The sequence below is a fragment of the Triturus cristatus genome, chromosome 6, assembly GCF_964204655.1.
Source record: "Triturus cristatus chromosome 6, aTriCri1.1, whole genome shotgun sequence".
Taxonomy (NCBI): domain Eukaryota; kingdom Metazoa; phylum Chordata; class Amphibia; order Caudata; family Salamandridae; genus Triturus; species Triturus cristatus.
In genome coordinates, this window is record NC_140589.1 from 1,808,476,788 (window position 1) to 1,808,492,984 (window position 16,197).

The following is a 16,197-nucleotide window of genomic DNA, read 5'->3' on the forward strand; positions in this document are numbered from 1 at the left end:
TATGTCATACAACATAGGTAGCTGCTTATTCAGGCTTTCTTTCACCCCATTGTTCAGCAGGGTCTTGATACAAGACAGATAAGAGAAAAAGCAGTGTGGTCCTCGGCCAGGAAGACTCATATTTCGTTGGTAAGAAGTCAAAAGATTGGTCAAATTGAAAACCTGAAATGCAATACACAATCCAACAATTTGCAAGTACATCTCATCTATGTTCACCAAGCCATGTTTTACCCATGATTGGAATTGTGAATCACCAAATAAACTGAGCCACTGCAATCAAAAGCAGAGGGCCTCCTCAAAACGTATGCCCTTAAGAGAGTTCTCTCATCTCATATCCTCTCTATATTTTCTCTGGAAGTTCAAAACTCATCACAGTCTACTGCACAAACCTGAACCCTTCTGCATATTCCAACACCAGAACTCATTCTTGACCATTTAGTTTGGAGCCATTCATACCAGGAATACAGAAAATACCTTTAAATAGAGTAGAAGGTATTCCAAAACACTGAGTGCTGAAATGTTGCTTAAGATAAGATGTACACACTAAGTACTATGGCCAAGAGCACGTAATGTTCAGTCAACAATAGGCTTAGGAAAAACCAACCATTCTGAGAGCACCTACAGTCAAGATCCTTCACCTGAGACTATGTGTTCCCAAAGATATAGGGATATGTTAACAGCTGTAGGTAGACTTAAGGCCTTTTAACTGATGTACAAGGTGAAGGGTCTGGACTGTGGGTGCTCTCAGAATGGTTGGTTTTTCCTAAGTCTATTGTTGACTCTTTCTTCCCTCTCCCTTTGTCCTCTACACTGTCTCTATCTGTGCTTTTTTCCCTCACTTCCATTTGTCTATTTCATCATCTAGAGCTCAGTTCCTTTACTTTTTCTCTACTGGCATCCTCTTTCTATGCTACTATTCTTTATTTGTTTCCGACTTTCTCTTTATTTACGTATGTGCTTTGTTTGCTTGCTCTGTTGCTCTCATTCAGATGATTTCTTTTTCTGTCTTGTGTTCTTTCTTGCTCTTTTTATTTCTTCCCTCCTTTCTTGCCATCACACCTGTCCCATCCCTTTCTCACTACCCTTTTTTCACTTAACTTTCTTCATCCCATCTTTACTATCCTCTTTCCCTTACTTCCATTTCCCCCTTCTTTGTTTTCGTTTCCCTCTTCCCTTCTCTTTCTGTTCCTTTTCTTTAACAAATTTCTCATTTCCACCCCCTTCCTCCATCTATTTATCTTTAACTTTTTCTTTCCTTCGCCCTTCTTTCCCACCATAGTCCATTTATTTGCTTACTTCCTCGTGCATTTCTTCCTCCCTACCTCCTTTATTTACACATGTTCTCCCTCCAGTTTATCTGTCACCACTTCCCTCCTCCATCTTATCCCAACCCCACTTCTTCCCTTGTCCCTCTCATCTCCTTTTTGCTCTCCCCTTCTGTTGTCTCCTCGCCTTCTTCTTTACCTCTAGCTCTCCCCATCTCGCTTTGCTTTCCCTCTCTTCAGCAGTTTTAATTTTCCAGGCAGTGCTCTGCGCCGGGTCAATCCCAAACATTGTTCTTCCCTAGTGTCACAGCAGCCCTCGCGCCCAGGCAGCAGGCTTCAGACACAATCAGCTGCTCTATGGATTATCCATCCTTGTTTACTGCTGGGGACCATTGATCAACTAAATGCCTTTATGTTAATGAAGGAGCTTTTTCACCTTCATTTTTCTTAGCCAGGCCTAGAAAGCCTCTGACAGGTGCTGCAAGCCCCATTTCTTAAAGGCACAGCTCCCTGTTCTATCATCTGCGTGTTATTCTAAGGGCTCGACTAAAAGATTGCGAGAAAAGTCAAATACGTACATTCAGTGACAAATGAAGGGCCCAGTGCAAGCCTGAGGCAACAAAATTCTGCAATATCTTTTTTTGCATTGAGGCTTTCGGAGTACATTTTAAGAAATGTTAGTCTAGCATCCCTTTCATGTACACCACTTAATACAAGCTTTAATGCCAACAAAAATCAATTCGTATATCCCGATATTCGCACCATGAGGTTGATCTGCTTTCGGAAGCGGGTTATGGTCCCCCCACTAGGTGGGAAACATGATCGAGAGTTCTCTGAGCTATGAAAAGGCTGCTGTATTCCCCCCCCCCCTCACCCCACCCCCCCACGTGCTCTGGGTTTCAGAAAATGCGGGTTTCACCAAACTAAAATAATGGGGGATAACTGCAACATGAAACAAAAAAAGCATTTTATTTTTGTGAGAAAATCAGGTTCTGTTTTCAGAAAGCGATGCTCTGAATGAATTCTATAATTTATTGGCTTGGCATGCGATGGCTGTACCTTAAAGGAAAGAACCGATAACACGAATGTAAACCCCTTAAGCAACACTGCTTCTCACGAACTCACAAGCACCAATCCCGAAACCTGCATACAAGGCCACACTCCATCTTATTTTCCTGTATACTTATTTGATTAAAACAAACTAATTGCCTTTCTCACTCGGTCTAAGCCTTCCGACAACAACAAAAAAACCATGTCAGCCACAACCAGCCAGTTAATGGTTTTCCATTTTTCCTGCTCTTTTTGGGTTGTAATTTCCCACGCGGCGCCAATTTCCCATCACTAATGTAAGGCGCATTTGCATATCTAACCATCGCAGTCACTATCCTATCAGCTGCTCTTGAACTTCTGATTCAAGGCGCCATTGTTCCGGGTGCCCTTCAGCATATCGGATCCAAAAAAAAAACAGCAAAGAGATAATTTTCCTTTCAGTCATTTTGTTTGTATATGTGCGCGCGATTTAGAGAAGTAATTACACGTCTCTTCCGAGGCACGAGTCAAAGATTGCTTTGTAGCAGCCCTGGCCGGCCCCGACGCCCACCCGCTCAAGAAGTGGAAGGATTCAAGGGAATGCTGTCGCGGGGTGTCGTGGATGGGTGAGGGCCGGGAGGGGGTTTAAAATAAAAATCCTACCTGGCCAGGTCCGCGCCGCCTCGGGTCCGTTGGCACCTACACTCAGGAACAGCCGCATCACTGCTGGCAAGTGGCAACCCCTCTCAACCAATCCTGGCGCCGCTAGCAGTGCCAGGATTAACTGAGGGCACGGTTACTCTCCGCCCGCCTGCCCATTAGAGAACAGAGGTTTGAGCCTTTGCTCAACCCTCGCTTTCCTAATGGACATGCGCCAGCCTGTGCAGCCACTAATGCGCATGAGTGGGCACGGGCAAAAAAATGTGCAGACCTTCCCCATTCATGCGCACTTGTGTATTGTGCTGCTGCATGCCCCTAGTGAAGGTCTGACTGACAATGCATGTAAAATGTGAGCAAGGTGATCAATTGACCGACCGGGTAGTGCAATACCACCTTTCGGCGAAAGGTTGCCTGAGCCACAGATCCAATTTGTCCAGGGAGAAAGTGGCTTAGGGAGAATGCACAGAGGGCTTATAGTTCACTCACTTGGTGCATGGAAGTTATAGCAGCAAGACCATCTTGATCAGATGCTGTTCTGAGCAACTGTGCTTAGGCTCGAAAGACAAACAAAAGGAACAGGAGTAGTTTGAGGTCCCACTGATGCTCGATGAATTGCTTGAGGGTGTATATGCATCAGGTCATTTACAAAAATCATCACAAATAGTTATTCAAAGAGAATTGTCAAGCAAACAAACACGTTAGAAGTACAGACACGTAGCCATGAACTGTTCCCACTGCAAAGGCATGCTGGGCCAATGACAATTCTAACAATAAATCAGAGTTTGGCTCACAAAGAGTTTAGATGACTTACACCATGCCAGACCACAAACATTTCCCAGCCTCCCCACATAGATGGATTTGGTCTACAAGTGTCTGACTGCAAGGATGACATCTACAACTTCAGGAAGCAAGCCAAACTAATTTACCATTCACAGATTAATCTTCAAACATGGAGTGGAAGTTGCAGAGATTCAGGTAAAGAACTCTCTCCTTTTGCAGAGATACAAGGCTTTCCTGGGGAGATAGCCAGAGTGAAGGGTAGATGCTCAAAAGCACTGGCCACCACTCTCCTACCACACTCTAGGCTATTAAGATGACTTAGGCCCAGTCTGTCCTCACTTTCCTCAGAATTGGATGTGGGGGGGGGGGGAACACATACAGAAGAACTGTTTCCCATCCAAATGAAGGCCTCCAAGGACTGTTGGAGGAAACTTCGGTGCTCAAAAATTTTGGCAATGCAAGTACAATGGTGGTGAAAGATCAAGCCATGGCACGACCCACTGATCAAGGATGCCCTGTACTCCCTCAGGATAGAGATGCTACTCATGGTCCACCAGCAGACATCTGCACAGCTCATCAGTACTGGAGTTCAGGAACAGACCCATCAGATGGTTGGCCACCATGAATATCTTCTGCTGATCCAGGCACCACCATAGAGAGTCCCTTCTGGCACAAGAGACAAGACCCACACACCTTCTGGCTTATTGCAGGGCCAAACAGCGCTCATGTTTTCCATTTAGACCTGTACCATCCTTACCTAGATGGTTGGTTGGAAGGGCCAAACTGAGCACCCAACACTCCAAACAATGGATGTGGAGCTGGCTCTCTCCTCGAGACCAGATATTACTGATCTCCACGTCCCCCAGGTGACCCAACCAGCAGCGATGCATCGTCACAACTTTGAAGTGTGAGCAGGAAAAGAATAGCGGCCTGCCATGGGTCAGGTTGGTACATGAGGTCCTGAGAGTCTCTTGTGCAATCAGGGCAGCTTTGGACACGTAGGCCTGGCGATGGGCCAATTGAAGCCTCAGATTCCTTTGAAAAGCATACGTGTGCCATTTGACATGCATGATGTGGATGCATGAGACCAGGAGCCTAAAAAAACCTCAGAACTTGCATAAGACCCATGACAGTTGATAGAAACCCCTGCACAGAAAGCCAGGCCACTGACCAGAGATGGTCTGTAACAGACTGTGTCAAACCTGCCTTGAGCAGCCAGTTGTCTAGATACGGGAATGCATGTACCCCCACCTTCGAAGATGGGCCATGACCACAATTTTTGCGAACACACAAGAGGCTGCAGTAAAGATGAAGGGCAGTACAGTAAAGGTGAGATGTTCTAACCCCACCATAACTCCTGTGCAGTCACAGGATTGGTATGTGTAAACACAAGTCCAAGGACACAATCCAGTCCCCTGGTCCAGAGCAGCGAGGATCTGAACAAGAGTGACCATTTTGGATTTGTTCTTCAGAAAGGTATTGAATGCCTAGCGATCCCAAACAGACCTATGTCATCCATCCTACTTTGGGAGAAAGTAGTGCAAACGGCACTCCTCTCGAAGTCTGGCACCCACTCAATGGCACCTTTGGGCAGCAGAACAATTTTTGCATCAAGGTAGTTGCATGGTGTGTCAAAAATCGTGGAGGAATAGGAGGTGGGAATGAAGTGAGAGGCAGGACGTGGCCTTTTTGAACAATTTGCAAGGCCCATCCGTATGGCCGGTGATGTGCCTAGGTAAATAAATCAAAGAAGCCTGCTCTGCATCAGGGGAGGAAGAGCTGGAGAACAGCTGTTCCTGATGGGGTTAACCTTGGCCGCCACCCCATCCTCTGCACCAAAGGTTAATGTTTGTCGTTGCACCTACCGAGACAGTTGATGCTAATGAAGTTTGAAATAGCCTCTAAACCTTTCATACTTCTAGGAAAATTGTCCATCTAGGGACAACCACCTCAAGGACCAAGCTGTTGCATGGCTCTCTAAATAGCTCTAGAGCCTTCTCTCCAAACATTCTAGAATCAAAGGGAATGTCCATAAAGTATGCTTGGACATCTCAAACTACCCGGTGTTCAGCATCAAGGTGTGCCTTCTTAGTACTACACTTGTGTCAATGGCACTGCCTGTGCACTATAGGTGTTCATACCTGCATGCAACACAGATGCTGCAGCTTGTTCGTCTTGGGCCTGTAAACTCCAGAGTTCCTCAGAAGGGCCGACAAGATCCCAAAGGCATGGCTGTACCTTCCTAGAAAGTACATCACATTCAAACAAGGTAAACGAAGAACTATTGATCAAATCCTTTTCTTTCCAAAGACATCACTAGGAAGAGGTGTGGCGCTGCGGGGAAGAAGTGTGGTGCCGCGGCCAGGGCGACTGACTCTGGAATCTGGGGATCATGGTTCGATCCCCGGCGGCAGATTAGCCCAGCACAATGTGACTCTGGGCAATAGCTTGCTTAATCTTCCCGACAGCCCCCAGCGCCTAGATACCCTTACGGGTAATTGTTTGCGCTTTACAAATGTAGATTACTACATTTCAACTCCCTAGCAGGGGCAAAGGGGGTTGAGGGGAAAAGCCTTTGGATTGACACTACTAGTGGATGCCCACACCACAAGGCTTCCAAGTGTTAGTGGTTTCATTAGAAAGTCTCAATTACCCAGGGATGACCTGTGCTGTCCAGTCACAGGTCATCTGACTGGAAGGGGCTGAAATCGGCTTGGATCATGTGGCCACGACAGCGTTCGTAAGAGCTTTGTTAAATGACTGTAGTGGCTCAGATGAAGTTCTGTCCTGTTGAAGAAGGTCAATAAACTGGCTTTGGTTTACAGAGAAGGCAGTTTAAACCGCTCTGCTGCTCATTGCACTTCTACAGCAAACAGGCACTTTCTTCAGGTGACAGACCAGGTGGAGAATCCCGCTCGGTCTCTGGCGAAGTATCTAGCTTCATGGCATCTTGCAAGTCTAAAGAAAGCCCAGTGTAAAGAGGGAGTAGGGAGGAACTCCTCATCTGGAGTGCCTTGAAGGACAGGGAGTATATCCTCCGTGGCAGATCAGAAGAGAGCCTCGATCCTCTTATAGTACCAGCATGTTGAGGCAGATAGTCTGGCTGCATGACCGATTGCACCTTTGTAATTCCACAGTGCACCTTAGGCCTGGCTCAGGCAGATGTCACCGTAGGGTGAGAAACCTGTGTTGTGAATGGATCCAGCAGTACAGAAGGAACTGGTGTGGACCCCAGTGCTGGAGTTGATGCCAGGACCAGCCTTGGTAAAGGCACCCAACAGGGGCAATCTACACTGGCAGCCGTCCAAGGTGAGAGTCTCACGGTTCCATGGAGCGCAAAAGGTGTCCCAGAGGGAGCTTTTTAGTCAGGAAAATTTGTAGCACGGCCTTCAAAGGCTGCCATCTGCTGCTGGGTCAATGCCAGAACCAGCTCAGTCAAAAATCACACCCTTTGAGTGATGCTCCTACAATTTAATATTATTAGGGGTGGGGTTGCAAGAAATGCTGCTTGGCTTTCCTATGCTTCTGTTGAATTTGACTTCTGAGAACAGGGCTTCAGCAGACACTAGCTAGGCGCTCACAAACAGCTCCACAACTTGAAGCATGACCTATTTTAAATGCAAACTCTTATGTTCTGCCTCACGCTCCCAGATGGCCTTCCGGTGCATGAAGGCACACATCTCATGACTTGGAGTCACGTCATGACCAGAGCCCATGCACCGTAGGCAGGCAGTGCACTGGTCTGGGATCTGCTTCAGTTTCCTGCAGTTGCGGTACAGCTTGAACCCTGTTGGGGATGCAGACTAGAAAGTAAACCGGCATCTGGATCACCTCTCTACTATTTAACACAGTTGCAGAATGTTAGACTTGGGGGTCTCTAGTTGGCATAGGTAAGTACCGGAGACAAATAGGGACCCTTGCGTCTAGTCAGTGTAAGGGGATATACTCCTAAAATAACCCCTGCCCACCCCCTTGGCACGAGCAGACAGGCTCATCTCAGAGGCAGTGTGTAAAGCATTTGTGAACACATACAGTAATTAAGTGACAACACTACAGATGGACACCACACATGTTTTATATAAAAAAAATAAGTATTCTTTATATAGACTTATCACAAGACCACAAATGACAAAAATCCACAACACTGTACTTTAAATGGTAGAATTAGCTTAGTTCTCTTAAGATGGTAAATGTGACACTCCGAGTTCAATGTACCTTAAGATGCGTAACGCAAGACAACAAAAGTGTTGCAAGGACGGTGATGCGTTGAAGATCTGGTGCAAAGAAACAAAGATGGTGTTTTCTTCTTGATGCAATACGCTTCCCGGTGATGCGGCGGCATCTGCTGTGACATCGATCCTCTACGCCGGCGCTGCGAGATGCTTCCACACGATGCGAGCCGCAACAGGCCCTGCGACATGCTTCCCAGTGATGCGGCGGCGTCTGGTGCAACGTCGATCCTCTCCCCTGGCGATGCGAGTTGCTTCCACAACAATGCGAGCCGCGACCGGCCCTGCGACACTTCCTAGTGATGCGGCGTCTGCTGCGACGTCGATCCTCTTTTCCGGTGCTGCGCACCGCTTTTGCATTGTGAAGCGACAGCAGCAGTTGGGCGATAGGCTTCTTGTTCATGAGTCGTGTTTCCAGCTCCTTGCGACACGCAGTTCCTCAGAAGGCCCAATATAGCAGCAGGCACTTCCAGAGGACTCTTGGGGAGCTGGTGGTTGAAGTCTGTTGTCCCTGAGACTTCAGCAGGAGGCAAGCTCTTTTCCAGGCCCTTGGAGATCCTTCACAAGTTGAATAAAGTACATACAATGTTCCTTTCTACTTTCTTTGGCAGTCAGGCAACCACTGCAGGCCAATCCCCCAAGCAGCACTTCAGCTTAGGGATAGTCTTTCCTCAGTTTCTTCTGGTTCCTCTCCTCAGCAAAGGTTTCTTCTTGTTTCCCAAAGTGATCTAAAGTTCTGGGGTTTGGATCCCAATATTTATACTAAGTTTCTTTGTTCTCCGAAGGCAGAGAAGCCTTTGCCTAGTCCAAACCAGTTCTGGTCAGTCCTGCAGCACTTGGTTGACAAGACTCCTTTCCTTTCAGAGTGCAGGGCAGAGACATCAGACGCACCACAGGCGGTGGAGCCAGCATTGTGGAGGGAAGGCACAGCCCTATCCAGGTCCCAGGTGCAACCCCCTCCCACTCATCTAGATGCAGATCTCTCTATTCACCCCTGTGCTGACACACTCAGTCTCCTGGAATGTCCCCAGCCCCGGTCACTCAAACTCCAGACAAGAAATACACAGCCTAGCAGAGGCAGGTTTGGATGGTTAGACAAGAAAATACCTACTGTCTAAAAGAGCTATTTTCAATCACAGAATGTTAAAACCAACTTCACTATAAGATGCATTTTATACCTCTGAGTTTAGGCATACTAAACTCAAATTTTTACCATGTTCCCTTGAGTCAGTTAGGATTATAAAATGTAATAATCACACTGCCCATTCTGGCCTATGGAGAATAGGTAGCCTTGCAATAGTGAAAAACAAAAATGGCTGTAATTCACTATTAGGACATGCCACACACATCAGGGCTTGTCCTACCTTATACTTACAATGCACCCTGCCCTTGGGCCTACCATAGGGGTGCCGGATATGAAGAAAAGGGAAGGTTTAGGGACTGGCAAGTGGGTGCACTTGCCCAGTCAGCAAGGCAGTACCAGACTGCACACAGGCTCTGCAATGGCAAGCCTTAGACACACTTTTACAGGCTGCTTCTGTGGGTGGCCCAACCAGTGCTGCAAGCCCACCAGCAGCATTTGGATTACCAGCCCTGGGCACTCCTGGTGCACTGTACTAGGGTCTGACAGGTAAACCAAACCAGCCAATCATGGAGTCACTAATCCATACATCAATTTACAATGGAGAGCGTATGCACTTTAGCACTGATCAGCAGTGGTAAAGTTCCCAGAGTCATAAAACAGCCAACAGGTCAGAATAAATATAGGCGGGAGGCAAAAAGTTCAGTGATGACCCTGCAAAAAAGGGCCAAGTCCAACACAGAACAACTGTTATTTAGCACTTATTCTGACTTTTTGCACTTCTGTTAGGCAGAAATGTTTCACTGTTTGGTTTATAATTGTTAAAAAATGATTATGCGCTGTAATAATGCTTTGCTGTTATAGGTATAGGTGTAATGGTCAATTACCTGAAATAAAGTTAACTTGAGCAAGGCATGTGCCAAAGTACACGAGTAGCGACAAACCAACCAAGTCTGGCTATTACTTTCTACTCTTAAACACTTAGACGCCTCAGGAGGCATTAAACAAGTAGTTTTACAGAACATGGACTGAGTGAGCTCAGCTTCACAACCTTACCTTTCAGCAAAAGGTAAGTGGATGATCTGACCAAAACTCAGTCAATACTCCTTCCCTGTAACTAGTGTACATTGCAATTACATGTCAAAATGGGCAGCAGCCCATGCACCCTGCAAAAGAGAACAGTTAATCAACCAGCAGTCTAGAACACCCTCCACCATGCCACAGCCTCAAACCCAGCCACCACACCCCACATACATTAGGCAAAATACCAGCCAGCAGCTCCCCACACACACACCACACAGCCAGCCACCACACACACACACACACACCCACCCAACAGCCAGCCACCCAACAGCCAGCCAGCCACACACACATCCAGCCACCAGCCACACACACATCCAGCCACCAGCCACACACACATCCAGCCACCAGCCACACACATCCAGCCACCAGCCTCCACACCCATCCAGCCACCAGCCTCCACACCCACCCAGCCACCAGCCTCAACACCCACCCACCCCCACACAGTCAGCCACCCACCCACACAGTCAGCCCACCCCCCCCACACAGTCAGCCACCACCCCACACACAGTCAGCCACCCCCCCCACACACACAGTCAGCCACCCCCCCCACACACAGTCAGCCACCCCCCACAGCCACCCCCCCACAGCCACCCACCCCCCCCCCCACACACAGCCAGCAACCACACACTACAGCCAGCCACCAGCCCTTCCCTCACACACAACACACAGCCAGCCCCACACACCCAAGCAGCCCCCCACCATGCAACCCACCAGCCCCCACCATGCAACACAAGCAACACACCAGGCCCTCCATAAAACACACCAGCACCCCCCCCATGCACCACACCAGCTCCCACGTGCAACCCACCAGGCCCCACCCCATGCAACACACCAAACCACCAGCCATCCCACAACACAATATGCCACCCCCACAACACCAAACCACCCTCCAACACCACACCAGGCCACCCAACACCAAAACACCAGCCCCCCCCCCCCCAACACACCACACCACACCAAACCACACAACACACCAAACCATACCACCAGCCCACCCCCACCCAACACACCAGGCCCCACAACACACCAGCCTACCCCCCTCCCAACACCACCGACCACAACACACCAAACCACCCCCCACAACACAAACCACCAGCTCTCCACCCCCCACCCCCACCAGGACCTTCCTCTACACTTTATGCCTGCTCATCAGGAGAGCTCGTGCCTGCGGCATCTTCAGCTGGACCAATCTAGTGCTGCCTGATTCCCAGCACATGCTCCCACCAGTTCCCTCCATTTCTAAACCTCATCTTGGTAGAGGACACGTTTCTGCCAGTTACCTGCTCCCTGCCCAGCTCCCCACTTCCGTCATACCATGTTGCTTCTACCACTTGATGCCAGCCCTACCGCCACTGAAGATCCCTGCTGCAGGTGTGGTCGCCATTTGGGTGTGATGCTGACCGTTCAAAGTGGACCAGCACATGTGGCTACGGACGGTGGGGAAAAGGGGTGCAGGCTGGGGTAGGATGGTTCTAGTTTCAAAGGGTTATGCACGACTGAGCAGCAAGTCACTATGGTATAGTACAAGCAAGGTGCTGATGAGAAATGAACCCGGTACGTCCTGCAAGCTGGTGTGCATGGAGCTTTCTCCAGGACACATCCGACTCCAACCTAACCTCTATTGAAGATCTTCAACAAGCCTCAGCCAATGCAAAGAATTCTGCCTTAAGACGGTGGAGCTGCACAAGTTCGGCTCCATTCTTTAGTTGTTGCAATTACATACTCATAACATACTCACTAGGTTGTCTTACTACATGTAAAGCATTTCAATGCACTATTGCAATGTAATCATTGAAGAGATTTAGAGACTAATGTTTAATTTAAACATGTAGCCAGGCCTTCCGATTCACGTTTTGCATTTATTCTCGTAGTTCTAAATGCATATGCATTCGAAGTTTATACTGACTGCAGAATTAACTTAGCCGGACTATAGTCCTCCGTTAAAATGCATTTAGCCAAGACGTTTTCTCCCCTTTGCAGGTGCATCGTCATGCTTCTTGTTAGAGACAGGTATGGTTTGTATAAGACTGCTGATAGTAAGGCCCGATGGGAAGAACTTGGCAGTGAAAGTGGAAACCTAAAAGGTCTTTTGTTAGTTGTGTACCAGGATGGGAAGGTCACATATCACCGCTCCAAATTCGATGCGATGGAAAACTTTAGGTGCGGACCCTCATTTCAAGTAAGGACTTGGTTGATTCCTGGTGGTGAGATAGGAGGCGGTTTCTGAAACTCCTGTGGTTTTAACTGGTGTTCGTTAGTTGGACAGATTCTTTCTGTATTTGGGGGGGGGGGGGGGGGGGGGAATACAGATCGTTCAGATTACCTTCTTACAGGTGTGAAGCTTTAGGCTATGAAATAGACAAAGCCCAAACAGGTCAAGGCACGGATAGCAGTTAGTCTTAAGAAGGAAGGAAAGCAGAAGATATAAAGGCCCCCAAGCACGAGAGAGAAAAGTTTAAGGCCGTAGGAAACAGAATGCAAGCTTAAAGACTGGAGATGGTTAAGCAAGAGAATGCCAAAGCTTGGATGCGGCCAACAAAAAGGCCCTACCTCCCCATCTTGATTTTTTATATTTAGGAACAGTTAAAAGCTTTCTGCTCAAGGATCACTGCTGTCGGTGGGAGTAGATCATTGGAAAATGTTTTTATGCCCTCCAGGCCCGATGTTATGGAGAGCCTTGTGAATGATACAAATTGGTTTGTTCACAGACAGCCAGTGAAGAATCCGAATCCCCACCAAGACTGATTGATTGTGGATGTTCTCAAATTCTAGTCTAGCTGCAGCATTCTGGACCAGCTGAAGTTTGGAAAGTACAGTCCTATTGATATCCATGTACAAGACATTGCAGTAGTCTAACCTGGATACGAGTGCCAAGGCCACTTGCTTATACACTGGAGAAGGAACTATTTCCTTGAAGGACTTAATTCAAGAACAGGTCAAAACATGCGGGTGGACCTACAGATCAAAGACATTTTTTTAGGCCTAAACTCCAAGGGGCTTAATGGAGCATAACGATCGGAGACCCATCGCTTAACAAAGATCCCATGAGCTTCAGAGTTAGGTCTGTGTCTCTCTCGTTTTATAACCCTGGTCACAAAGATCTGCATGCAAAGTCTGGTAAAGTCCAACTCCATGTATAAGCATGGTGCCTCAACTCCATGGAACCCAAGGATGTCAGACCATTTACCAACTCAGCCTGCCCCCAAGCCTTTGTTAAAAGGGCCAGCTCTTGAAGTTATTTAAGGCAAAGCACCATGCAATAACCGTAACCAAGGCTTCCAAACCAAGCTGCGCCCTGTTTACATGATAAAGGCAAACCAGTGATGGCTAAACAAGTCCAGGATGTTAATTCACTTATCAATTGACCCCCCACCTACCTGGCCCCAAAATGTACTAAATCAGCAGAACTGGTTAAAAAAAAAAATCTAGATTCTGTATTTCAGTTCTGTGACTTTCGCAGGGGAGTGGGCTATCTGGTTAACTCAGATGGTCCAACCTAAATACCTGCCTAGGTCTAAACAGTCGAAATAAATGTCTTGGAATAACAGCAGCTCCAATTTAAAAACAGCTCAAGATAATCCACCTAAAATTAGTACTCACTACAGAGACCACCAACAGTTTACAGATTTGTTCTTGGAATATCACTAGTATTACTCTTCATATGAAGAGTTCAAAACCGACTTCACTCTTTTCTAGACAAGTTTCATGTGGTGGGCCTACAAGAGTCAGAGAAAAGGACAGCTTTAGTATTCCCAATTTTACAACTTGAGAAAAAAGGACAGATGTCACCCATAGGGAGTATTTATGTTATGCAATAAGCAATGCAAAGTCCCACCAATCAATCTTGGTCGCCAAGGCAAGTACTTTAAGAAATGAATGGCTATAGATTATAAATATCTACTTGCCATCTTCTTGGACCGATTTGGCAAATTTTACTCACAACTTGGACAAGTTGGGAACATCTAATTGGTCACTACAGGGACTTTCCTTGCTTTGTTGGGGAGGGGGTGGGGCGGGGTCATTCTAGGATGACCTCGTCGCTGCATTTTTTGAATGGAGTACTTCCAAAGTGATACCGGATGAAGCCCAATTCCACGCCCTTATTTCTAAGAAGAGCGTGAAGCCACTCCGAAATGTAAAAGGTTTAGACCCTTTAGTGGAATCTGGACTGTTCAAAAAACGAACCGTTAAGACATCAACCTGCTAAATAGAAGTTTCTCGGTAAACCAGTACTATTCTAGATTTTACCAGGGTCTAATTTTCCCACTTTTGCATGTATGGAAACTATCTCTAGGGTAGGGTGGAAAGTGATCACAATACTCTGAATACTACATTAAGATGTGCACTTTCAAGTATAATTACTTGATAGATCAGTATAATTAACAGTATATAAAATCTGAAAATGTCAATAAATGTTACAAAAATATATAAGATTCGCACTTTCAAACACGACACTGTACACCAGCCTCGATAATTGTCATAAACAAATATATGGTGTGGAATTTAAAACCATCAATCAAGCTTGTATCATTAGCCATTAACCCCTTGTTAAGAGAAGCACTGGAAGAATGCAATAAACTGGATGGGAAGGATAACACGTGGAGAGAATCGTGGGACAACATGACAAAAATCATGATCTAATTTGTCCCAAAATAGTCAAATCAGCTCAGTGACTAAAGGAGAACTCCAAATCAAGGAGCATACAAACGATAGAGGCTATGTAGGAGATTGATGCGACATTTAGGAATTTCACGTGTATAAAGCAATTAGAAGTGGCTTACAGAAAAACATAAATGAAGATAAAACATGAGGAAACAGGAAGTAAAAATATTACATAAAAATTGAACGAAAGGTTTTGGCATCTAGTAGGGACTGGCTTCTCCTCATATAGGAGAGACAGACTACTCGATACCATCAGATAATTGTTTGCATTCGTCAAATCCCATTATACGAGACAAGATACTTTTGAATGACATCAGTACGATAAGGGGATGGCAGTCAGTGAAACTACCAGCTTCACCAATAACTAAAAGTAAGAACTCTTAGGCCACAATGGGATCACGACTGCTACAATGAAAACGGATCCAGAGTTGGAGCAGGATACTAAAGCCGGTGTTCGATCTGGTCTTGCGGTCTGGAGATGTACCCACGTCATGGCACAGGTCAATAAAACCACTACACAAAAAGGGAAGCCAATAGATCCAGCAAACTTCTCCGATAGCCCTCCTAGATGCAGAAGGCGAACTTAATTCAATACCCATCGTTACATTTAACAGAATGGATAACCTGTAACAACCAGATGCCGGTATACGAAGCAGGAATCAGAGCAAGTGGACTCCTCAGAAGACCACTGGAGGTTTGTGGTGTGGATACTTCATTTGCCTTCAAAAGGTAAATGGCAAACTTCTCTGGTTGAAGCTCAGAGAAATGGGTGCAGAAGCCAAGTATCTGCATCGGATAATTTCACTACATCCAAAGTCCTAGATGCAGACCAAGCCGGTGTGGGGCTTGCAGTCGCATCGGAGCGATGTCTTGACTCCCTACCATGGGTTCATTTGAGCAAGGGTTTAATCTTAATTTAGACCATCTAATGGTGGCTCACCCATTGAGAGGCCAATGGAACAGAGACAGGAGTGGGTCCACGTGATGGACTGTGTCCAATGCAGTGTTTTCCTTTGTACTTTTTACCGCCCTATTAGAGCGAGATTCATCAGGCCACACATTAATTTAAGGCCGGCCTTGCGGTTTATTCAATCTGTTCCTAATGCCCAAGTAGCTCCATCAATTGTAAATTTGGCTTCCGCTGCTGTGCCAAGAAGGAAGAATCTGCTCGATTTTATGGTATGACTATTTGTAGCGGATGGTGCCCATCATATTTTTATCGATATGCTATTCCACACTTAAGAGTGCTGCATTAGTTGGACGTCAGTTTGCATTTTCCATCAATAGTAGATCACTGCTCAGTTAGCTATTTAGCATACGGAGACAAACTTGTTATCTGCTCAGACAACTGGATTACAGCATCAACTCGCTGCTCTTGATGATTACAACCAGATGAAAGGCCTGTCGC